This window comes from Panthera pardus, unplaced genomic scaffold (genome assembly GCF_024362965.1).
Source record: "Panthera pardus isolate Hobbes unplaced genomic scaffold, ASM2436296v1 HiC_scaffold_24, whole genome shotgun sequence".
Classification (NCBI taxonomy): Eukaryota; Metazoa; Chordata; class Mammalia; order Carnivora; family Felidae; genus Panthera; species Panthera pardus.
Window position 1 is genome coordinate 116505467 of NW_026526810.1, and position 26658 is coordinate 116532124.

Sequence of the window (26658 nt, forward strand, 5' to 3'; positions counted from 1 at the left end):
TATTAGGGAAATGTGTGCAAACAACATACAATTTTGAACTGCTATTAAGTTCCTAAAATATGGTGAGTGGTTGACAGGCCATAGCAATAGCCTTCTAACCCTTCTAGCCCCATTCTCCCTTGCTTCTGTTGACCTTCCCTACTACTCGTCAGGCATCTTTTCTAAGGACCACTTCTGTTTAAATCCTTCAGCAACTATTCATTGTCTTCTCACTTAAGAACAATTTTCTCAGACTTGGTGTCCAAGGCACTTCAAAAATTCCAGCTTTACATTATTTAACCATTACCTAAACTTGAGACAAGTATGCTTATTATTTTTTTCTTATTACAGGAATTTAATGTTGTGTTCAGGAGACAAGTTCTGAGGATGAACTACCTGGGATCAAATCCCAGCTGAGCACAAGAATTAATCTCTCTAGCCCCAGTGTCAGCTTTGGGGAAAATATAATAGTTCCTACATATGTCTTTTGAGGATTAATTTAGATAAATATAAATCTTACTAGACTATAAACTCCACGGGGGCAGAAACTAAATTTGTTTATTCCATGCTGAACTTCAATCCATGTATGTGGTTGACACTGAATTTATATCCACTACATAATTATATAATTGAGTATCTACTATCTGCCTGGTACTTCTCTAAACTCTGAGGATAATAAGATTGTTATTCTCATCAAGTTCACCTCTGGTCAAGAAAGACAGACAACAAACAAATCTACAAATAAATATACATTTGAGGGACACCTGGGTGGCTTAGTCGGTTAAGCGGCCGACTTTGGCTCAGGTCATGATCTCACGGTCAGTGAGTTCGAGCCCAGCGTCAAGCTCTGTGCTGACAGGTCAGAGCCTGGAGCCTGTTTCAGATTCTGTGTCTCCCTCTGTCTGACCCTCCCCCGTTCATGCTCTGTCTCTCTCTGTCTCAAAAATAAATAAACGTTAAAAAAATTAAAAATAAATAAATAAATATACATTTGAATTACAAATATTGATAAATGCCATTTAAAAATTAAAATGGGGTAACATACTGAAGTGTCTGATTTTGTGGCCATGGAAGAACTCTGAGGAGTTCACATATGAACTGAGATATTAATATCGGAAAACAAAAGTCATTACAGCACTGTGTCTATTGGATAAATTTAACCTGGTTCCGTTTTTAACATAAAAGAATAGTACAGGAACTTAAAGTGAACAGCCCCTGAGGTACATATGTTCCATGAACAGAGAAGAGATCAGCACAGCTAGGTCACCATGGTAGTGGTCATGGTGAGGATAATACAGACTGAGTTGAGACTGGTAACTAGGGCCCTTTAGCTAAGATAAGAAGATGAAATTGTATTTTTAATGTAATAGGAATCCCTGGAACTTTTAAATCTCAAGAATGGCCAGTTTCCCAGGAAGCTGTTTAGAAAGTAGTTTTTACAAGATAAGAGTAAAAGCAAGGAACAGGTTCAGAGCTCGTATTGTAATCCATACAAGAGCTTTTGGTGGTTTGTCTTTGATATAATGGAAATGGAAAAAGAGAAAGATTTAGAGTATAGTTTGGAGGTAGAAACAAAGGAAAAAGAGGCATCAAAGATAATTCCATTCATGGGCGCCTGGGTGTCTCAGTTGGTTAAGCATCTGATCCTTGATTTCAGCTCAGATTATGATCTCAAGGTTTGTGGCATCGATGAAGCCCCACATCAGGCTCTGCACTGACAGTATGAAGGCTGCTTGGGATTCCCTCTCTTCCTCTCTCTTTCTGCCCCTCCCCTGCTCATTTTCTCTCCCTCTCCTTCTCTCAATCTCTCTCTCTGTCTCTGTCTCAATGCGTGTGCGCCCCCCCCCACAATAAATAAATAAACAAATAAATAAATAAATACACACACACACACACACACACACACACACTAAAAAAAAGGATAGTACCATTCAGTACCACATTATGTCTGTTGTAGGCTCTTCCACCGTGAAAATAATATTAAAAAATTATATTTTACAACTGCATTGGTATAAAAACAATGTAACCTAGGATGAGTTGTATTATTTTTCCTTCTGATTGTGAAAAAGAAATTAAAACATTTTCATTGGCTCCTAAAAGTATTGTGGCTCCTAAGCACTGTGCATATTGGATAAATGAACATGGTTTCATTTTTAACATAAAAGAATATAAAGTTTAGAAAATACATTTAAAAATAGTAAGACCTTAATGTATGTTAACGATCACATTATTACTATTATTATATGTTATGTTCTATGCTTCCTAATCTTTATGAATATTCTCATTTTACTCCTTGAATTTCTCTTAACCTATTGAAAACTCATCCATCCTTCAATGCCCAGATCAAATGTTAGTTTTCTTTGTGTTTCCTAATTCCTCAACTGGTCTTGGTCTTTCTCCTCTCTGTCCCCACAAGTCCATATTCATACCTCTAATTACAGTCAGCATCAGATTTGTGCTAATTTAGGTACTTCTCTCCCTTTCAAGCTTTTTAGCTCCTTTTAATGTTTGGCAATATATCTTACACCATGGCTCTATCTCTTACTGTGCCTAGCCAAGTGCCTTGCACAGAGTATAGCCTCAATAAATATTTGTTGACTTGACTATCAAAGAAAACAGACAGTCAGCCAAGTAGTCTCACCAAAGCCTGTTGGGGCAAGGCTGGTCTCCATTATTGCTGTCCAGACCCTGGCACATAATTAATTTGAGACCATCTATTAAGTAACAAAATGCTAAAAAGAGGAATGCCAACTGTGATTCCCCACTTTGCAAAGGATGCTGCCAGGCTTCTAAATAACAACCTCATGGAGTATCCATCCAAAACACCATCTGGAGTGCAGACAGAGACTTGTACCTTGTTGACTCCCAGAACCATAAATCTAGAGCCTTGGCTAATTTCCATCATGGTTAATGATGACTGTGATCTATGGCAGCTGAAAGATAAGGATTCTGATTAGACATCAAACAGAAATTAGATCCTCAGTAAATGAAAACATTATTCATTTAAATCACATTTGTTCTACTACTTATTTCATACATTTTATACTTATTCCACAGTGCTTGGTGCTGTGGAAAATACAAGTAGATGTAAGATCCAGTCCCTGTTCTCAATGGGACTTTTCTGTAGCAGGAAATACAGATGCAGGGAAAAGATACTGCTGAAATGACAAACGTGAAGATGGCTCTATCTGTGTCTACAATGAGAAGAAGGTTTTATTTAGTTCCAGCATGGAAATTGTGTGACCTTGGATGAATCAGCCCATATTTCTGAACTTCACTTTCAATTTCTACTTATTTGTCTACCAGGAATGCTGGATGTTTTTACTACTTATTAGACATAATAATTTCTGTGCTTTTCAATAATTTGGGGAGGTTTTTTTGCTCAGTTTTCATCTAAAAGCATAAATTGCCTTTCAATTTATGAGCTACTATTTTGGGGAGGAAGGGAGGAACTAATACCTCAATAAAGTCATAATTGAAATAACTCATATATTTTCCAACAATTATTAATTAAGTGCCAACTAAGAACAAGGCATTTTTATCATTGTAAACCAGTAGTTCTCAACTGGTGGCTATTTATAGGCAACATTTGACAATGTCTGGAGATATGTTTAGTTGTTTATGTTATATCTTATACTTTCCAACAAAAAGGCACTTTTTTCATACAGCTCCCTTCTCTTGGAAGATCTTTCTTAGCATCTCTTCTCAACTGGCCTTTTCCTGTTGAAATAATCAAGACAATTATTACTGGGGGTATGAAGGAAAGAGTCATGACATTTTGGACCAAATAATTCTTTGTTGTGGAGGGCTGTCCTGTGCACTGTAGGATGATTAGCAGCAGTAGCACTTCCCTAGTTGTGTAAAACAAAATGTCTCTCTCCCATGGGGAGGGGCATAATCACATCCAGGTAAAAACTATTGGTGTTGGAAAATTCAAAAGAACTGAGAGGTATGGTGAAGCTTTGTAGAAACAAACCCTTGTGTATACCACTTTGGGGAGTGAAGCCACTTTGCACTCTTTATCAAAAGCCTTAACAAATGTTCATAACTTTGAGTTGTTAATCGCACTGCTAGGGGATCTATAATAGGGAAATAATCCAAAAAAGTATATTTTTTAAGTGCCTGACTGTCTACTTTTCCCTAAGGAAACAGGTAAGTAAATTTGAGAATAGCTACATTATAGAATATTAGGTAAACACTAAAAGATATTTTTAAGAAGGTATTTCTCCGATATTGAGTAAAAAAACAAAAAGCTGGTTGTTAAACCACAACAATGTAAACAATACTCAGTAAAAAATGAAAAACAATAACAAAAAACCTAAAAGTAAATACATAAAAATTTTTAATAGCATTGTTTTTAGATAGTTATTTTATCCTTTTTTATCATATATTTTAATCACTGTAATATAGAAATATTATGAATTGTTTATCCTTAATTTTATAAGTTTGAATCAGTAAGAAATATTAATAGGGGTATCATTGGCAGTGTCTCTCTGTAATGATGGATTGGTCATTACAATGCTTTCGTCAAGCCTCCCTATGACATTGTTTTGAAAAAAAGAATATTAGTTCTATTGTTTGCATTCTGTTGATTGGTAGAAAAGAGCAAATGATCAGTAGTTAGTTCTCCTTTTGCCCCAAAATTTGGCATCCAAGGCAAACCACTGATGAAATACATTTGCATTTGAATTATGTCCACCCCAGAGCCAATCCCAGGTCTCGTCCAAAAGCTTTTTATGTGTGATGTGAGTTCTTGTTCAGTTTGTTCCAATAGTGGGACTCTCTTCAGAAAAATGACTTCCAGTTCAGCTGAGTGAGGAAAAGGCCTGCCAGGAGAAAACCAGCCCTTTATGAATATGAAATGTTCATGAAAGAGACAGCTTCAGTAAGTCATTCCTCAAAAGAGAAGCTGATAGTGTGAGGTTCCAAAAATTAGAGTACAAAGTTCTAGCTTCTAATGCCCATAGCAAACACTATTTTATAAAATACATGAATGTATATATTTATTACCATCAGATACTCTGTTTTTTAGATGCTCATTTGTGAACAACTTGGAATCAAGCAATAAGGTATTTAAAAACATAGTATTAATGTGTGGGAGTTGTTTTTATAATCCATCGAACTATTTCAGTATTAAATTAAGTGGTAGGCAAAAATGCTTGAAAAGGACAGACACAAACACACACTCATGCACACACGTATATATACACACCAGATGTGACCTGCTGCACTTGAAAACATAATTTATTACTTTCTTTGTAGTCATACCTCATTTACTCAATATAGTAGTACTTTGAAATCTAATCTTCTCCTTAGCTGTGCTGAGTTTGCATGTAACTAGACACATCAAAACATCCATGTTTTTCTTACATGCCATGGGAAAGTGACAACATCCTTTCTTTGTGGTTTTGGTTAACATCTACACATCCTTCCCAAAACACCACCAGAGAGTGTTATTTTGCTGATGGGAATGCAATGATATGCTTCACATATGACATGCTCTACTAAGGATGCTGCCCAAGAAAATCACAAAGCGCACTGTGAGACCAGAGCAAGTAATTTTCAATCTGAAATTTCAGCCACTGCATGGATTTACCCCCACTCTGACACAGTGTGCCATCATTCATCCTTTTCTCCTCCTAGTGTGGTTCTGTTAGATATGCAACTGGCTGAGCAGTAAAAGGAATGATATGAAGATGCCTGATTATCTAATTAGTGTCTGTCTCAATCCCCCTTGTCCCCAAACATTTCAAATTCAAGTAACTGTTTTCTTTTTTCATATGTACTGTCTTTTGAGTCCCATCCTTCTATCCAGAGACATTTGGAAGGAAGTGTGTTTCAGGGACCTCAGCACAAGAATGAAGATCAGAGACTCATTATTTTGGACTATTCACCATGAGCATTATACACCCACCATCCATTGAGCTCTAGCAAATAAAGTGATAAGCACATTGCTAATCTGATGTCTTATGCTATTGAATTCTTGAAACAACCTTAGAAAATTGACTCTATTATCCTCATGTCACATGTTCAGAAAATATGGCACAGAGACACTCAAGTTCTCATAGCTATGATATAAATGGGATAAGCTGGGATTTTAAGAAGAGTTTGTTGGGTCTCTAGGGATATTATTCAATTTTTCTGTGTCTCAGTAAAACCATTCTGGAATAATCTAGAGTTTATAACTATTTTGTTTCTCCAAAGCTTCATTCTCAGGTCAATTAAGCAAGGTCATTACTTCACTTGGTTTCATATTCATATGCTCTATAGCTTTCTGAAAGAGTCCAACAATGAGCCTCTAAAGATGTGGCTATATACCAAGGTTGTAGTACATATACTACACACTAAGGATGTGCCTTCAAGAGGGTGTTTCAGAAAAAAAGCAGCCAGAGATGTGGCTGAGGTTACAATGAAAAAATCCTCACATCAGAAGATATAAATATACAAATTTGAAATAGTGACTAAAATCTCAGGCATTATAGATTTATTTTTTTTCCCACATGTGTCATTGTTTAGTTCAAATAGTAGTTAAACTTCCTCATGACACAAACCATATTTCCTTCTTTTGTGACACCTAATTATGTATTTTTTAAAAATTATTCCCCTAGTTTTGTTGAGAGATAATTGGCATACATCATTGTATAGGTTTAAGGCACACAACATGATGGCATGATTTACATATCAGACATTGTAGATTTCCATGAAAGGATCTTTGACACTAAGCATAGCGCCCAAGATTTTTTCAGAGTAAACCTTACCAAGATATGAAAGAGAGGTGTAACTATAGCCATCCATTCTTGTCTCACTTTCTTTTTTAGTATTTTCCTTCTCCCAAAATTGTTTTTACCAAGACATAAAGGATTTCAATGAGATATAATTTATACAAATATTTGCATTAAAAAAAAATGGCCATGTGTCGGGCACCTGGGTGGCTCAGTTGGTTAAGCGTCTGACTCTTGATCTAGACTCAGGTCAGGATCTCACAGTTCATGGGATCAAGCCCTGCATTGGGCTCTGTATTGACAGTGTGGATCCTGCTTGGGTTTCTCTCTCTCCCTCTCTCTCTGCCCCTCTCCCACTTACTGTCTCTTTATCTCTCAAAACAAATAAATCGGGGGAAAAAATGGACCATGTGATAAGACAATTTTGTAACAAAGGAATATATTTCTAGCAGTGAGATTTTAGGCATCTGGATGATATATTGGTGGCAAGGAATTTCTGAGGGCCCATGTAAATTACTACCTGTTCACACAATGTAGGAAAACAGAGATGACTAAACTTTCTATGTTCCTTCCCCAAAAACTGTCCTTAAGGAAGTCCTTGGCACACAAAAATTAATCAGCCACCATACCTTCATCTCTAGCCTTCAAACTACCCTAAGCTCCTGACTTACATGTTAACTTGCCACTATAAATCTTCACCTCAGTAATACAAAAGCATCTCAAATCCATATGTAAAACTGAATGCAATGTTTCTGCCCCTAAATCTGCCCTTTTTCTTGTTTTTCATCTTCTCACCATGCCACACAAGAGTCTAAACTGAAAAACATCTTCTACCCTCCAGTTTCATCCTCATTGTCAAGTCTCTGATTTAAACCTTCACCATCTCGTTTGGACTTCTAAAAAGCTTCCTACATGATGTACTGTCATTGTCATTCTCCTTCAATTCATACCCCACATTGCTACTAGAGAACATTTATGAAATAGAGCTAATCATCTTCTCTCCTTAAAAATATTTATTCCATAGGTCATATCAAAGTCCAAACTTCTTTCTGTGAGTCAAAGTTGTTTAAAAAACTGACTTCATTGACTTTTCTATCTCAAATGGGCACAGTAGTGATCGTCTCCACGGCCCACAAAACTCAAGTGTGAACAATTCTAGGTTTTCTTTCATTCCTATAACTGAATTGAACTCAGTTCTTGAGTGACCATTTTCATTCTATACTAAAATTTGCAATTTCAAAGTAAACTCAGTCACCTCTGGGCTTTTCTCTTTTCCAGTCTAGTTCTTAATCATTCTCAAGGGATTTTGATATAATTTGGGATTTTCTGCCTCCTGAATCCTTTCAAAGTATTTTCTCTTTTCCTCTCCTCTTGGTCCTGGTTCTAAATCACCTTTGGGTGATTCAACAAGTCCCTTTATGCTACTGCTGAGTAAGCAACACACTTTTTAGCCTCTGCGGTTATGCTGGCATCTGTAGCTAAAGTCCTCAACCTGTTTCCCAGCTTAGGTGATACCCAGTGCTTATTTGGAAGATGGCAACTGCTCTATCTGGAATTTTTCCATTGACTCCTATGCAGCCTTTTTGTGTCTAAATTCCAGCAAAGATTCAGCTATATCCTTATCCACTCCATGCAGATAACACAGGCCCCCACTCTGCACTGCGGTCTTCTGATTGACATATTAGCTTCTCTCCACCCACCTAATATTTAGACTTTACTCATAGCCTCAGAAGACATAAACTATTCTCAAAGTCATTTGAGGACCATGGCAAATTGAGAAAGAGATCTCCCAGGTAGATACTCATGCCACCATGATTAGTGTTGCATTCAAAAACTTTCAGACAGGGAGTAGGTTGAAAAACTTCCCAAATATTGGATCTCAACCTTATAAGCAAATTCATTCCATGAAAGGGCATAAAACACAAAGCTCCTCCACAGTTTTATCATCTCTGCAAACTCTCTCTCCTCTTCAAAATGGAGCCCTTTATCCAGGTGGATAAGAACATGAAAAAGGCAAAGAAGAAAACCACCCATTTTCATCTTCTTACCAATCTATTGGTTGTATGCCACACTGCGGAGATAGAAGTAATAAATCTAGCATCTTTTATTTAAGCATTCTCCATTAAAACTAAAATTAAAAAAGAAACTGAAGCAAAAAACCTATTAAAAGAAGATTTAAATATGAAAGGAAATATCATGTTCTTGGTTGGAAAACATCTGGTAGTGTAGTTCTTTCAACTGTGTTCTACTTCAAGATTGTTTTTCTACTCTTAGCTGACTTTCATTCAAATATTGTAATAACTTATTAAATTCTAAAAAGGAATCCTATTATTTTTATTGGAATTGCATTAATTTTTGTGTCAGAATAGGGAAAATTGACATAGTCACAATATTGAATCTTCCATAATGTTTGGTGAAAAAACCCAGATATGAGAGTACATAATGTATTACCCATTAATATAAAGTAAAACAAACAAACAAAAAAACATTCTTGTTTATGCATCACTTCTTAAGCTCATCAAGAGCTTCTAAGGCTATCTCACTCCTCCATCTCATGACAGTCTACTCATTGTTCAAGGCTCATTAAAATGTGGAGTGAAGAACCAGAGAGCTATAAAAACCTTTGGATTGGTTGGTTGCATCAATGGCCCTAAAGCTTCATCCCTTCCTGGGTGCTCATCCTTTGCCATGTAAACTTATAGTGTGTTTCTGTTCTGTCTATAGATCTTACCATGATATTTACCTTAGTCAATGAAATGCTAGCAAATGTGAAGAGAGGCTTGAAAAGCACTTGCATAAATTGGCTTTCTCCCCCTCCGTAATCTCTGCCATTGCTATAAGATTATGGCTGGCTAAAAGATATATGCTGAAAAATAAAGGACATGTGGATCAGAGTCAAATAGCCTAGTTGTCTCAGATGAAGCCTGTTTAAATTGGCCATCTGCCAGAAGACCTTCAGGCACATGAGTAAGCCCAGCCAAGACCAGCAGAGCCACCTAGAAGACTGCAGCTGACTACAGATACATGATGCAGCCTAGCCAAGATTATCAGTTTATTCCAGATCAGCAGAACCCCAGAGACTCATAAAATAAATGATTGTTTATTATTGCATACTAATAAACTTTTATGGCAGCAGATCATTGATATAACTTAGAGCTCTTTATATCTAGCCAATAGTGAAATTCCATAAATAAAGTTTGGTTTCTTAGGCTTTCATGTATTTTTCCTTTAAAGTGTGCATGACACCATTGGTTGTATCATATGGGGTCACAAAAGAAAATATGACACAATAAAATTAGAATAATTCCATGAGGCTTTAGTAAAGGCATTGATTTATAAGGGTGAGAAGAGTATTAAAAACATACACACAGGGCACCTGGGTGACTGAGTCAATTAAGTGTCCAATTTCAGCTTACGTCATGATCTCACAACACCATGGTTCGAGTCCTGTATTAGGTTCTATGCTGGCAGCTCAGAGCCTGGAGTCTGCTTCAGATTCTGTGTCTCCTCCTCTATTTCTCTCTCTGGCCCTTCCCCAGCTTGTGCTCATTCTCCCTCTCAAAAATGAATAAAATAAACTTAAAAAAAAAAAACTAAACACACACACACACGAGATAACACCATATCCTAAGATTACTACTATTCCAAGGCCCAAAGAACCTGGAGAGAGAGCAGTTATCAGACCTTCGAAGGAAAAAGTGCTGTGAAAAGGACTACCTTGAGAGGAGATGTGACTTTCACTCAAAGGAGAGAGCAAGCCTGAGGCACCCTGCAGGGAGGCACCATGGAATTAAATATCTTGGCTTCATTCTCTTCCCTTCTTCCAATCTTTTGCCAGAGGTCTCCATTGGCCAAACCAAACCAAAAGCCAGAGGGATAAAGAGCTCTTTGATATAATCCACACACGTGATTGGGGCATAGAGAATGGTAAAAAAGAATGAATAGAGAATCTGAAGGAGTAAGCAGAAAATATCCAGCAAAAATGGCCATGGGTTTACATGGCTATATGTATGAACCTGTCAAATCCTTTCTTTTCATATTGGGGTGGGAGGAATATTGCCAGAATTAGGCACCTTAAAATTAGGAAAGTAGAGTGTACAGAAAGTGGAAGCAAAGGAGAAGATGTTTAAACTTTTCTTGTGTCACAATTTGCTTGATAAGTGCCCTTCCCAGAATATGCTAAGCATTCAGTGAGGATACAACAAGTAATTGCTAAGTTTAGTTATCTGAACTAAAAAGGAAAATCTAATATATGAATATACTATTGATCTCTTGGCACCAATTCTAAAGGTAGTCTTCACATAAGTCTATTTTGCTTTGCCAGAGAAAATGGTATTAATGATACAATGAAATATTATCCTGTGTTGTATTTTTAGCCTCTTTCCACAGTGTAATTTTCCTGTTTTCCTACCTACTTTGAGGCAAGAGTTATAAGAAGATTAATATTTCTTTTTTGATGCATGGTTCTGTTTATTAAATAGGGGTGCTTAGATGGCAGATCTGTGTTCTGCATGAAGCAATAAGCAAGCAAGGGAGGAAGAAGCTCTCATTCATAGACCTTATAGAGGACAATTGATATTCTGAGATTGATCTCAACAAAGACTAACATGCAAATTGAGGTATTCTGGAATATATTCTTATTTTGCTTTTATTCCTCAACTAAATTGGAAATGACAATTGAGGCAAGTTAATGTGGCGGGAAAGAGTGTGAAAGTATAAAGGTTGATGATCTTAAAGAAGAAAACCTAGGTTCAAATCCTGGCTATGCTGTGTTACTGGAGGCTGGTGCTGATAAACTGAAGGCAATCCTGCCTCCATCAAAAAGGCTGTTGTCAGCATTAGGTAAATCATAGTCACATCCAAGGATCTGTCTTTTATATCTTTGTGGTCATATAGCCAAAACAGGCTGCATGACAAGGCTCAAAAGCAGAAACTGAAAGAATATAATAGAATCCAGGTACAAACCATCAGACTGGATACTTTTTATGAACAGGTTGCCCCTGACCTGTCTCAGATGCTAGCACAAGACTTTATTAATTGCCAGTTAGCCTGTTATAGTCCATTTTGACTGCTACAAAAAAATACCATTGACTGAGTGGACCATAAACACCTTATTATAAACAATAAACATTTATTTCCCCCAGTCCCGGAGGCTGGGAAGCCCACAATGTATGTGCCAACAGATTGGGTGTCTGGTGAGAATCCACTTCATAGATGTCTGTCTTTTCACTACAACCTCTCATGGCATTGGGAGGAAGACTCTCTCTGGGTTCTTTTTTATAAGGCTACTAACCCCATTTATAGGAGGTCCCACCTTCATCACCTAATTACATTCAAAATTTCCACCTCCAAATACCATTACAATGGGAATTGATTTCAACATATGAATTTGGGGGGACAAAAGCATTCAGTTTATAGTAGTACTTTTTATCCAGGTTTTGACAGAAATCAGGACCATCACCCCAGCAACCCTGAGAGAAGCAGAAAGTTGCAACAGAACAGCTGAGATTCATTCCATACCTATGTAATTTAATCTCTGAACCTTGGCTAAAGTCTTAATTACAAATTTCTCATCCTCATTCTTCTTTATGCATCCTTTACAATGTTTATAAGCAAATATGGCAGACCTGTAATTGTTGAATAAATGTCATCTGAATGCTGTTGAATGACATGCTTAATGAGAAATTTGGCTAGTGGTTTGGTGCACTTCTTCCTACAACCTACTTTGAGTCACCCTTAGTTTGCTGTCCCATTCTTTTTGAGTGATCATTTATTTGATGGTGATATAATGGCTAATGAAACAGGTGACAGTTAAGAAGCTTGTCCATAAATTCTTTTTTTTTTTTAATTTGAAGACCTAATTGGCTTTATTCAACAATTCATGAGTCAGGCAGCAGCCCAACTAGCAGGTAGAAAGGCGCTCCCAAGAAGATTATTCACAAATTCCTTATCATCATTTGAGGTGAGGAAGAGCAATAAGTGGCAGCCAGCATGTTTCCTATCATGTGCAAAGGCCTACAACTCTTGGCAGCAGAACTCTAGGGTGGACTTTTGAACACACCGAATAATTTGGGGAGGAGTCTAGTATAACTAAGAAGTTTTCCTCTGACATGATTCACCAAAATTAATACAGTTCTGAACAATGGTGTATGTGAGTGTACATGTGTGTGTTTGTGTGCATGTATGTGTTGTGTTTTGACTCCTTCTAATAGAAAACAGGTCCTCATCACACAGATCATGGCCTTTCCCACACACATCTATAGAATCTTTTCAATTAGAAATAATTCTAGAATATTTCAATAAGGAATAATTCCAGAAATTATTTTGAACAAATGCTTCACCCAAGGAAAGATGCCATACAAATCTGTAGCTCTTCACAGTTATCCCACCATAGGAGATAATGCAGAAACAGGAGATGACAGCCCATTTCAATATTTCATACTTACTTTCAAATCTCTCTTCATTGTAATTTGTCATCAGTTGTAAAGCATATGATTGATAAAGTTGAATGTTTGGGGAGGTGGGGTAGATAACTTAATATTAAAAATCTTAAAGTGAACCCTGTCTAGGAAATACAAATGTGGGGAAACGTGGGTTCTAAATTTGTGCTAATGTATGGTTCTTCAACAGTAGATTGCATTTCATTGAGAATTAGGTTAATGGGACTTTAGTGTCACGTAGTATTTTGTACCAACACATGTTGTTCCAAGAGACGAGTCAGTAGTAAGAAATAAGTTTATGTTCATTGTAAAGTGCTAGAACAGACTCAGAATTCAGTAACAGCCTTTCACTCCTGAGAATGCCCAAATAACTTTAAAGTCATGAGTCAATGACATCAAATGTCTTTTTCTATTAGGTGATGAAGAGGCTTAGCAGTAGTACCTTTTGTGGAAGTACAGGATGGCAGAAATTGAGTTGCCCCAGGAAGGCTTCAAGCAACTGCTTTGTTTTTGGAATGGGTGCCTCATGGAATGGACATATTTTATCTTGAATGTGATAAATACCAGCAGCAGTCAGCAGTAACCTAAGAAAATGGCAGTGGAAATTTCTGAGTTCATCTGTTTTTTTTCTTTTTTTGCTTCACCTAGATACTTGAAGTATTGAAGTGATGTAGGAGTTCTTGAAAATTTTTGACAAATTTATAAGGTTGATCTTCAAGCAAAATTGAAATACAGTGTCACACCTGGAAACCTAGGAATCAGAATTCTCATTAAGTCCTGGAGAACCTCAGTAGTGTCAGGAATGGTGAACAGAAAGTACTCAAATCAGTGTTTTCTTTAATGGATGACATTTGTTTATTTGTCTGTAGCAGTATCTACACTGCTGATCAGGGATTGGTAGTTTGGGTAAAATAAAATTCTGGTAAGATTTTCTATCCATTAGGGATAGTAATGAGTTAGAGGAGGTGAGTGTGGAACGCAAGCTTTAACCACAGCACATCTTATTCAGCTCAGGCTGCCATAACAAAGTACCACAGATTAGGTGGCTTATGCAACAGACATGTATTTTCTCACAGTTCTGGAGGCAAGAAGTCCAAAATCAAGGTGCCAACATGGAAGGGTTCTGGTGAGAGTCCTCTTTCTAGCATGCAAGAAGCCACCTTCTAGTGTGTCCTTATATGGCAGAGAGAGAAAGAGAGAGAGAGAGGGAGAGAGAGAGAGAGAGTGAGGTAGACCAAGCAAGTATGAGAAAGCAGAGAGCACAAACTCTGATCTCTTTTTCTCCCTATAAGGACACTAATCTCATCCTTTGAGCCCTACCCTTTTGACTTCATTTAAACCTACTTACCTCCCAGAGGCCTCACTTCCAAATACCATCAGTTTGGCAGTTAGGGCTTCAACATAAAAATTTTGAGGGGGACACATATATTCAGTCTGTAACAGCATTGTATCTGAGGTGTTACCTGAGTTAAAGTTTAAAGGATGAGAAAGTAAAGTACAGAGGATAAGAAGAAAAGAATGTTCTAGGCAAGTGAGTCAACCGAGAAACAGCATGATATGAAAGTGTGTATTGGTGGCCTGAAGAAAGGAGAAGAGGAGAGGCCCCTGTGGTGCTTGTTCATGCATATACATCCTCACCTGCTCCTCCAGCTTTGCCTTTCTCAGGAAGGAGGTTGGACAAGATATATGGATTAGAAATAGCTTCTCTAGGGGTGCCTGGGTGGCTCAGTCGGTTGAGCATCCGACTTCAGTTCAGGTCATGATCTCGCAGTTCGTGGGTTTGAGCCCTGCATCGGGCTCTGTGCTGACGCCTCGGAGCCTGGAGCCTGCTTCAGACTCTGTGTCCCCCTCTCTCCGCCCCACCCCTGTTTGTGCTCTGTCTCTCTCTGTCTTTCAAAAATGAATAAACATAATTTTTTAAAAAGAAATAGCTTCTCTAGGAGGGTATTTGTTGTTGTTGTTGTTGTTCCTGCCAACCAACCTATTCTCTCTTCTGAAAATAGAACCCTCATTTCCCTTTGAGAAACCACGATTCCTCCATTCTGGATTTATATCAAAAGAGCTGCTCCATCCATATCTTGATGGAAAGCCCATGAATCAGGACTGTCCTAGCAGACATCACATTTCCTGGCACATGACCCAAACCAGACCAACGAGAATCGATCTTGGGATTTTGGCTGTAATCATTGAGAAAAGGGGGACCTGCTTTCACTGATACTGCTAGATTATAAGGCTGAGAGCTGCTGTTGTCCACCTTTATACTACAGAGAGAGAGCTTGCTTAAGAATTAAACACACATAGAAGAAAAGAATGCCCAGAAATTTGACATATTTCAGACAAGATATTTGAAGATTTGGATCCAGCTATACCAGTCCTCCCAGACTCCTCAGTTCCATGAACAAATGAATTTCCCCCCTTTTCCCTTAAGAATCTGAGTTTTCCGTTCCTTGGAACCTGGAGAAGCCTGTATAATACAGTTCCCTAGAATATTTGGGTACTTCTTCCCCAACTTAAGCACTGTTGTTCCTAAGAATTTAGAGAAAGTCATTGGACTAGGGATCAAGAAACCTGCTTTCTGGGCTTGACTCTATTCTTCATCTGCAATATATTTAGCAAGTCAATTAACTTCAATCTCCTTCCCTAAAAAAAAAAAAAAATGAGACATCAAAATATTCAGTGTCTATTTCAAAAGATTCTTATGAGGCTCCAAATAAGGTGATGAATAAGAAAGCACTTTAACAAATTGAAAAATTTTACTCATGCAAATGATTAATTATCATTGCCATTGTAGCAGACACAGAGGTGCATGAATATTCTCCAAGTGGTCAAGAGATATTAATAGCCAGAACGTGACAGTGTGTATATCTGTGCCTGGACTGGATTAATGATTTGCTTGTGAGCACCTTTTTTGGTCACAGCCAAAAAACAAGTTCCATATTTCCCATGAATTGTGGCCAAGTTTTTATTTTTGTTTTTAATCCAGTTTTGGGGAGTAAAGAGCAGAGAAAATCCAGGTGGTTGACAGCCCCTGGTGCACGAGATCTCTTATGACCATTTTTATTATCACCCTGTGATTCTGTTCTTGTTCAGGTCACAGATCTGTTTGCTCAAACATCCTAGGATGTTGAATCCTGCCAATTCCTCTTAGCATAAGATTGATCTCATTACTTAGAAGCTATTTGGGGAAGCTGAAGATTAAACAAGCTTTTCTGTGTATTTCTCCGGACATTTAGACTTCTTATAAAGGTATTCATTTATTTCAATGTTATCTGTCATCTCCAGGGTCTAAAGTCATAAATCTATGGCCTTGACATAGATAGGGGAGAGAAGGAGGAGCTCTTTCCATTTTTAAAATCCTTCCCTTTATGAGGAATCCACTTGGACAGGGAAATACAGAAAGTATTAAATCGAGAATAGCCAAATTGTCCTACACAAAGTTTTCAGGAAGACACTATTATCTTTTATGTACATAATATTGAGTATTGGGAGGCTTGGGTTTCCTTATTAAGTCAGGAGTCTGTCAAATTTAGCTCCCAAGGGACTAGAATAAACGTATTTTCTTTCTTTCTCCTCAACCAAATTCCATAGTTCTTCCCCTCCCATATTTCTCTGTTTGTCTGAGGAAGTGACTTTTCGCCCACATTCCCCACTTCCAAAAGTGGTAACTATTTTTTTTATTAGCTGACACCCACTGCTGTAATGGAGACAGAAAGCAAGAACGTGGAGGGAATGGCCAGGCACTCCAAAGGCCACAATGAAGACAGTCAAAAATATGACCCTGGCTGGGACCGTGCAAATAGTGGGTCACCACTGCTCTCATGATGAGTAACATTAGAGTCCCAAGGGAGTATTTGGTGACTGCAAAAGTCAATCCTTGAGCTCATGATTCTTGGCCCAATTGTAGCATTCCCCTTCAGTCTTCTTATTTTTAGACTGCACCTCACCCCAGTGGCCTGAAAAGGTCCATCTTGTTCCTTATCCAGAGAGGGAGGAGTGGATTTTACTATTCAAAGTCTATATGTGCTCCAAGCACAGAAGCTGCCATCTTCTTACCTGGGGTTTAATTCTCCTCCTCCTGTATATACACACACCCCCCCAACAGATAACCACTGAGCCATTCTCCTTGAAAACTAACTTTGTGTTTGTGGAAATAAGCAATGAATTAGCTTTCTAAACATGGCACAGATACTTTCTCCATTGATTTACTAATATGTACAAGTATGTGTGAACTGTGAGTGAACATCAACAACAGAGAGACCTGTTCCACCTTCTCTCAGCATGGCAAACTTATGTGATCTCTTTGAATTTCCAATTTGGAATTGTGTGGGGGTTTTTTCCCCTTAATTCCCCACTAAGGAAGAGCAAAGTTCCTAGGAAACAAGTCACCATGTCACTCACCCTTGATTTCAATGCCTATTCCTAAATCAGGAACATAAAATTTAAAGTTCAAACCAAAAAAAAAGGTCAAGTTCACTCAGCTGCCTATTGGAAGAAAGAATAATTCCAAACCAATTGACCTGCCTGATGGAGCAGACATCAAAGTTAGTCAGGCTAAAAAGTTCAATCCACAGCAGGAGAGAAAACCACATGACTAAGTTATCCACCTGAAAAGTGTGATTCGGGGTGTTGAAATTACATATATAAACTACAGTGGCCTATGAATAACAGGCAAAATAAAAAACAGCAAGCAGTTGATGAATATAAACACTTTTGTTGTGAATTCAAAGTATTTTATATTATTTTTTTTTACTTTTATAGCTTTTAAGAACTGATTCTCTAAGAGGGGTGATATATTGCTCTTCTAGGTAAAAGGTCATAACCCTAAATTCATTTTTTTATGGAGTTTTACAGTTTCCACGAGGAAAAGGGCCAGACTCCAGCATGTGAAAAGCTGGCTGGTGTGGATGTTCCCCTACGGGTAGCATGAAGAGTCTTTTTGCCTCCACCTTGCTTATACCTGGGAACATACAAAGAATAGAGATGGGGGCCATCCTTCCAGAAGGCCTTGGGAGATGTACTTTACATAGACAACTATTCAGGAGTCTGGGGAGGGGGGGATTTGGTCATATAATCCATACAACCAGTAATTGGAACAATTGTTTGAAATCCTCCCATTTGTTTCCCCCTCAGGTTCAGGGAATGGGGCTCAGTAATGAATAGTGCCCAGGCTCACACAGCCCTCATTCTGGTATTTTTAGGGATCACGTCTGCATTTTATGGCTATGTACACAGGACAAGACATGGGATGTAGGACACTCACAGGAAGGAAGCCTATCCCATTGCCCTACTAACTATGCCACAGCTGCACAAAAGAGAAAAGGTGTGAGAAGTCTATTAAGAGAGTTTTGTCAACAGTTAATTAGACTAATGTATTCACATATACATTTTCCTCTCCCATTTGAGCCAAGATCCAGTGTAGGGACGTTGAAGATACTACCTGCAGAATACAGTATATATTTTAAATTATGGAGAAATATGTTGGCCAACAATGAGAAATTCACGGGTTAGTGTGAGAGAACAGCTCCCTTGTCACAGATAGGGCAGGCAGCAGCTGCTAGCAATGGGACTTATGTAAGGCACTGCTCTCAGCTCTGGGCCCCCGGTGCCCAGTTTCCAGCCAGGATCCAAGGGGTCAGCATGCCAGGTGAATGAAATCCTGCCTTTGTTTGACTGGCCCAGAGTCTCTTGCTCTGGGACGTTCCGTGCAACAGAAACCCAGACACACTTATTATACAGAAACCCAGGAGGGGAAGAGGAAGGAGGCTTGTAGGTGCCAAAGGCAGTGGCAAAAACTGAATAGGCAAGAACTTTCTCCCAGCCAAGTCCACAGAGTGTCCCAAAGTCTCAGAGATTCCAGTCTATGAGGATGGGAGAGAGTGTTCTATAAAAGCAATCCAACTACTGTAATGCAGCACCCACATCAGAAATAACAGTTTTTAAACAGGAAGTTATGTACGGAGGATTTTTTTAAGTGTTTTAAAAACATAACTTATTATAGGTTTTTCATAATTTAGTATAGGTATTTCATTGTATGTATTAACTAGATTGAAGCTGTTAGGTCTCTACTGAACAGACACAGACTATGTAGCACAGTAATGTCATTACTAATCCATCAAATTAATGAAGTCATAATTAAACTTTTAGGTGATGTCATGTAAATCACGTAATTATTTTTATTTCAAAAGTAGTAGAGAAATAGAAAATAAGGGAAAATTTTACTTATAGTATCCCTAATCTAGTCCAATCACCATTATATACAAAATAATTTTATGAGTTTTGATTGAGGTTAATCTTCTCACATTTGAATTGTCTGTTCTCAGTCCTGATCCTCAAGAAGGCACTAACAGAGAATGGATGCTTTACTGGATATTTACAAACACTTGCACAAGTATAAATATGAGAGAAGCACAGTAACATTTTAAATCCAGCAAAATGCCAGATATTTATTGAAACCCTACTGCATACTTGACACTGCATTGCTATTATTATTATTGCACATCAAATAATCTGTGGCTCCCAACTTCAAATATAAATGACATGATAAGTTCATGTTGGTAAGACTTCTCCATTTTAGTTGTTTCTTTGTTATATGGTGGCATGCCTGAAGATGTGCCTCCTTGTATCAAGGTTGTAGGTGCTTAGGAGGTGGAAGAGCTTTAACGTGAGAAGTAAAAGGATAATTAGCCTCAAAATTCAGGCAGGCAGTCAATAATATTTACTGAGTACCTACCCCATTGCAGTAGGGGCCTGTATGTAAGCTGGTTAACAAGCAGTTTCTGACCATCTACTCAGTATGCAGTAGATGAAGTGCTGTGGAAAATAAAAGAGGACATTGGAAGTCCATGCTCTGGAAGGATTCTCTTCTGAACACAAAACCCACACACGGGAATTGACTTGGGGGGTACCGACAAAGAAACATGGGAAATTAGCATACTTCAAACTGAGTTTAGAAAATACATACAGAATATAGAATACAAGAGCCATGAAGGTTGGGCAGGGTCTGTCCCAAGTGTCTCAGAGAGAAAGGAGAGGTGTAGGGGCTTACTCATTTCGCTGGGAAGTCACGTGCTTCATGATGCACTTCATTTCTGTGTTTCAGAGGTTTTATTTCTCTTTAATGGTGAGGTTAAAAGTGTAATCTGAAAGCACTGTTCTCTGACACACTGTGGGAAAGCAGGCTGTGCATAAAGACCTGGAGAGAAATCTTAAATGACTTAGCACTGCTGGCAAGGGATTATCACTCCTCCTACGAAGTTCTAGAACGACTCTTTAGGGCGCCTGGCTAGCCATGATTGGTGGCACAGGAAAGGAATGATCAGATTTGAAAGCGCTAAAAAGTCTTTTGTTTTCTTCTGGGATAGTACAGTTTTAAAGTAAATTACAAGTTTGTCAGTGGTTTTGGCTTTAATTTTGCAAATATATATGGAACGGGTAATGTGGACCCTGGAGGAGATGGTCTGTGATCCATCCCAGCTCTACGAGATGGAAGAATCTATAGTAAGCAATACTGGTAGCATCACAGAGGTGGGTGGTACCTAAGGTCTTCCTGGTACAGTCTTCAGAGAAGCTATCCCTTCCTTTACAAAATAAGAGAGCAAGATGGAGCCATTTCCAGATAGCTGAGAGGAGAGATCAGAGAGACAGGCAGCAGGGATTGCTGGAGGCCAAGGGTGAAATAGAGATCGCTGTGATGAGTGCCAGGGAGGGGCAGAGGAGACACACTACTCAATGAAAAGTTTGTAGCTGGGTTAGTAAGGCAACACCACCAGTGATGTCTGGCCCTGGAGTTTTGCAACCAAGTGTCAGAGTCCTTATAACAGAGATCTTCCGCAGGTTGTTCTTTTCTTTTCTTTTCTTTTCTTTTCTTTTCTTTTTTATAAGACACTGACTAAAAGAATATACTGCTATAAGTATACTCATGGTGTGCACATTTCATCTGTAACTCCACTTCTTTCTCTGCTATTCAAAAGAATATTCCAGAAAATGAGTGAGAATAATTTTATATGGATATCCTTAAATCTACTCTAATTTAATATTTTCATTGAAATTAGTCTTCAGAGATATAAAATCAAGCTACATTATTACACATATGGTTATTCACAACACTTATGTTCATAGAATGTAAAATACGATGCAGGTTTTAAATTATTTTATACTTTTTAAGTAGGTAGTAAATTATACAGAAAAAATCACTTTTACATAATGAAAATCAGTTATGCAAAAATAAACTTAGAATTTATGAATGTATTTATATTTATTACAATATCAAGAATATTATCTTTATCACTTCTGAAAAGTATAATTTTTTAAACAGTGAAGGCTAATAACTGTTGAAGTCAAAAGAGAAGAGAAAAACACTGAAAGACTGTGTGCATTTTGTCTTTCCTAAATCTCTAAAACATCACATGCACCATTGTTTCCAGCTTAACTTGGATAATTTTAAAATTCTGATTTCTCTTCACTATTTTGAAATAATTCCATTAAAGGTAGAATTGGTGCACTACAAATTCTATTTGTTCCTTGATGAGAAATGCAATTCTCCTCTGTGTACATAATTCTACATTCTATTTTAGACTTCTCTCAGGATTTCTTAAAAAGAATTATTTTCAATTCTTGGTACTTTATCCATTAGCAAGTACAGTTGCTAATAGCTCATAAATAACAGCAGTACACTGAGAACCACTGTTTGAGAGGACTGGGCTCTTCAGTCCTGTCGTGAAGGGCAGAAAGCCAGAGAGAAAGCAGTCTTGAGAAGCAATGCTAGAGAGTTTGGGTGAGCCTGTCTCAAGAGCTAGGAAAATATAAATTAGCCCAATGCCCTGAAAGGGCAGCAGGAGATATGTGCAAATATCATAGGTTTTTACTATTAGAAAAAGAGATGTTGATACCCTTCTAGCAAATTCATGCAACACCTGGCATGTGTACATGTGCTGAGACAGAAACCAATGTAAGGCAACAGAGTAGTAACCATGATTAACGCAGAAAGTTGTGTATATGAAACTGAGCATGAATTAGTGTTATCTAGTGACTTGTAAACCAATATCTAGAGAAAAGAACCCAACAGAAGAAGACTATAGAACACTATCTATATCTATGGATAGAAAGATAGATAGATACAGAACTATAGATATATATAGAACTATAGAACTATATAGATAAGAAAGAAAGAAAGAAAGAAAGAAAGAAAGAAAGAAAGAAAGAAAGAAAGAAAGGACACTATAGAGTGTTAGTGGGGAACAAAGGTAGCCAGATAGATAGTGAAAATCTGTTCCTAAGGAGTTTGGTAATTCCCAAGTGAAGAAGGATATGTGATTAAGTTAAAATCACACTTCTATTATTCTAATTACAGTTAGTTACATAAGAGTTTGCATCAAATGCCATATTTTTAAAACTCCAGCATATGACCTCCTTAACCCATCTGAATTAAGTATCTTACTTACAATGTTTGAAAATTTAAGGACTATGAAAACAAGAATTCTTGAATTTCAGTGAGCGTTAACAAATAACTTGGTCATGATTTTGGTGCTCAAACAAAATCTCCATTGAGTTCTTCATAATGGGGCTTTATATTTATTTACTTATTCACTCATTTCACATATATTTTGGGGCACTTATCATGTTCAGGACACTGTTCTTCTAGACTTTAGGAATACAGCTGTGAACAAGGCCGGTAAGTTGTGCCCTTATCTGAGACCTAAATGGAAACATCCCTCTATATGGTTTTGCCAAGTGGGATTGCACTTACTGCATCTTGCAACCTTCTGCAGTCTCCTTAAACTGCAACTATCTTAGAAACATATCCGCATATGTTAAATCAGATTGCCTACACAGACTTTGAGCCAGAGCTGTGATTTTCTTCTTATTTCGTGGTTTGAGAAGAGAGTTATATGGATGTGTGAACAGACACTCTACCCTTCATAAATAGGGAATTACCCAACACCCAAGAAATAATTAGGCTGATTAGTTTCTTCTGCTCTGGCTAGATATTTGTGTGTGTGTGTGTATGTGTGTGTGTGTGTGTGTGTGTGTGTGTGTGTGTGTGTGTAAACTCAGAGTGAAAACTAGGAAGCCAGAAGAAAAGAAAGAATGCTTATTAGACATTCCCAAGCCAATCTCCTGAATGTCCTTGTTTTGTTTTGTTCTGTTTTGTTTTGTTTTCTTCTGTTTCTACTGAGTTTTAAACTTAAATCAGCAAAGGCAAGCACGCAGGCAAGAAATGTGAAAAAGAAAAAAGAATTCTGGCTGAGAAAAGACACCAGATTTTTATAATAAAAGAATTTTCCAGTTATTAACCCATCAACAATGTCCTCAAATGAAAACTTCCCATCATTGCATGATACTCTAGATTCTGTTCTAAATTGTGGACAAATGACCTTTTAAGGAATAAATCTTAGCGACACATAATTTGGGTGGCATTTACTTCAACACACAATTGGGTTGTGAATTGTCTTCATGTGTTTTGTTTACTCTGGCAACTGGATTTCTTTGTTGTTGTTGTTTTTTTTTTTTAATAAGTCTCAAACTTAGGGCCACATAAAAGGTAACTGCATATTTGCAATTTTTGTTCACATAATACGTGTGTTGAGTATGGCTTTGGAATGATGGGGGGCAAATTTCTAGAAATTGAAGTATTAGGTACCACAATATGTATTTTAGAGTTGTTAATGAATCATAAGTAGTAATTCCTTACAGACATTGTATAAGAAACAAATTTTATGACACACATATAACCTAGAAATAAATAAGCAAATGAAAACTTAAATGTTTTTTCCTGGTATCATCTCAATATATAACTGACCATCAACAACTTCAGTTGCTCTAATCTTTGTACTATTTATCAGACATGTCCACGGTATATATTAAAGTGTCCTTATACAGAAATCTAACACCCTTCCCTCTTACCAGATTATTTTCTCTCCCTATTACCAAACTAGAGTCAGCAAACTCAGTATTGGCTTGCCCCCACATTCTCATAACACACCCCGAGAGCAAAGAAGAATTCTGTCATTGATTAGAGATGTGTAAGCCATAACACTTTGAAGACATAGCCCTCAAGGCAGCCATGACCAATCCATTGAAGTGGCCACAGAGATGAAATCCTTTTGCCATCAAACAAACAACAAACCAAATTGAGATGATGAGTTTAATGAATGAGGTTAGCAAATGCTTCTGCCAGGAACATCAGATAATTATAAAGTTCAGTTAGTTATTTGCTGAGCATTTAGAATATCCTTAGCACTTGCTAGGAAAGGCAAGAAGTTAAAAAAACAAAGTGCATGTCATAGTGTAAGTCAAGAGTATTGCAATCTGAGGCAAGATCAACACATATGTTTTTTTCTTTTTCTTTTGAGATAGAGAGCACACAAGTGTATGAGTGGGGGAGTGGCAGAGGGAGAGAGAGAGGATCTTAGGCAGGTTCCATGCCCAGCACAGAGCCTGATGCAAGGCTCAATCTCACGACCCCAAGAACATGACCTGAGCCAAAATCAAGAGTTGGACACTTAACTGATTAAGCTACCCAGGCATCCCAATTTCAACATACAAAAATGAAAAAATGTGTTATCCATTGCATAGGTACAAAGAAGAGCTAAAGAAATTTAAAACAGTCTGAAATCAGCAAGGTCTGGAGTTATGAGTAAAATTTTCATGGATGAAACTTGAAATGGAATTTAAGCTGAATAATTTTTAACTAGAAAATGGGGAGTTAGAAGAGCATTCCATGCTAGAGGGGAAAAATCTAATAAAAAGCAAAGATGTGGGACTAGGTATGGAATAGTCATCAAAAAACAAAAAGACTAGAATCATCAGGAAGGAAGGAACAAGGCAGAAAACCAAACACTAAGTGGGAAATAAGATAAAGTAGGTCTTATAATATAAGACCATACACCCAGACAGGCATATTTAGAGTTAATACTGGAGGTAAGGAGCCCCTCCAAATGTTTTAAAATTTCAAATTAATTCATTAAGTTTTTATAGGTAAGCCCTGATGTATGAATTAGAATCTGCCTTCCACCCCACCCACTCATTAGCTTAAACATTAACCTCTGTGCCTCAATTTCTTTATTTGTAAAACGAGGATCACCAATTTCTTTATTTGTTAAAAAAGAAAACAATATTACCACCAGAGGGTGGAGATGAGGACAAAATGATTTAATATTGGCAAACTTATTAGAACAGTGCCAGAAACATTGTAGGCACTCTATGGATGTATTAAATAAATAGAAAGCACAGCATGGTTTATAAGAATAGACCTGAGATGCACATGGCAGAACCTTACCTATGATCTATCATCTTTTCTTTGATTTTTTTTTCTTTACTCCACTTAAAAGTGTCAAGGAGTGTCCTCTGGTTAAGAGTGAGTGACTCTTGGGTGTGAGGACATAAATCAGGTTCTCATAGGCAATTGGGAGGGCTAAGGAAAAGAACATATCCTTATGATGTTTTCAAAGGACACTTTGTTTTATGTTCCTAGAGATGAAAAGGAGGCTTAAGCAAACAACCAAAATAACCTTGGTTTTCACTGAATGTAGAAATGAATTCTCATATGTGTTTTCTCAATTCCACACTATGAGATATACCATCACACCAACAACAGAGGCTCCAAAGGTCACAAGCTCCCTATTTTAATATGGAATGTTATAGTTTAGAAAGCATGTTTTCATAAATTGGCTTTTAGGACAATCCCCACATCCCTGGAGGGTGAATGGAAGGGATCCCCTTGCTTCATTTTACAGATAAAATACTGAAATTCCAGCCATAGGTGAGGGGTCAGATCTGCCATTTCATACTCTAAAGTTCTTATTCTTGGCCATTCTATCACTTAGACCTTGTTCTTCCCAGTGTCTTAAATATGTGTTCTATTCTCTGCCACTTCCAAATAAATTATCTTGAGAACATCACTGATGTCCTCCTATTTTGTCATCTACCTGAAGGAAGCAACCTAACTTTGCAATAAGTATTTCCATTTTGGCAACCTCCAGTTGAAAACTGCTTTAGAACCCTTCGTCAAACAATCTGAATCAAATGAATGTGCTTAGTCATTAGGTGAGTTTTGTGATTAGTTGTCATAAAACTAGTCTGGGCCAGGTGGGGGCCAGAGTGATACAGTGGCCAGAAGTTCCCTCTATCCTCCACTTCACATTATATATATGAGAGCAGAAATGCAGAGTCTGAAACTCCTCTGAGACTTCTATGAAATCTTGGGGGAATCCTTAAGTTCCTCCAAAGTTACAAAGCAAGCAAACAAGGCAGTGAGGCAGTGAGTAGGGAGTGGAGGAGAGGTGTAGGGGTGGCAGACAGTGTGTTAGTGCCCTCCTGGTCTGGTTCTAGGGTTCTGTGGAGGGTGAAATGTGCTAATGTATGTGAAATTGCCACACTAACTTCAAGGGGCCTTGTGAATGCTAGGGACTATTACAGAGAGTATTGAATATGTCTTCCACTAGCTTCTTATTGCATCAACTTTTTACAAGGTTGTGTTTTCCCTCTAAAGTGAGTACCAAACATTTGATTAAATAAAA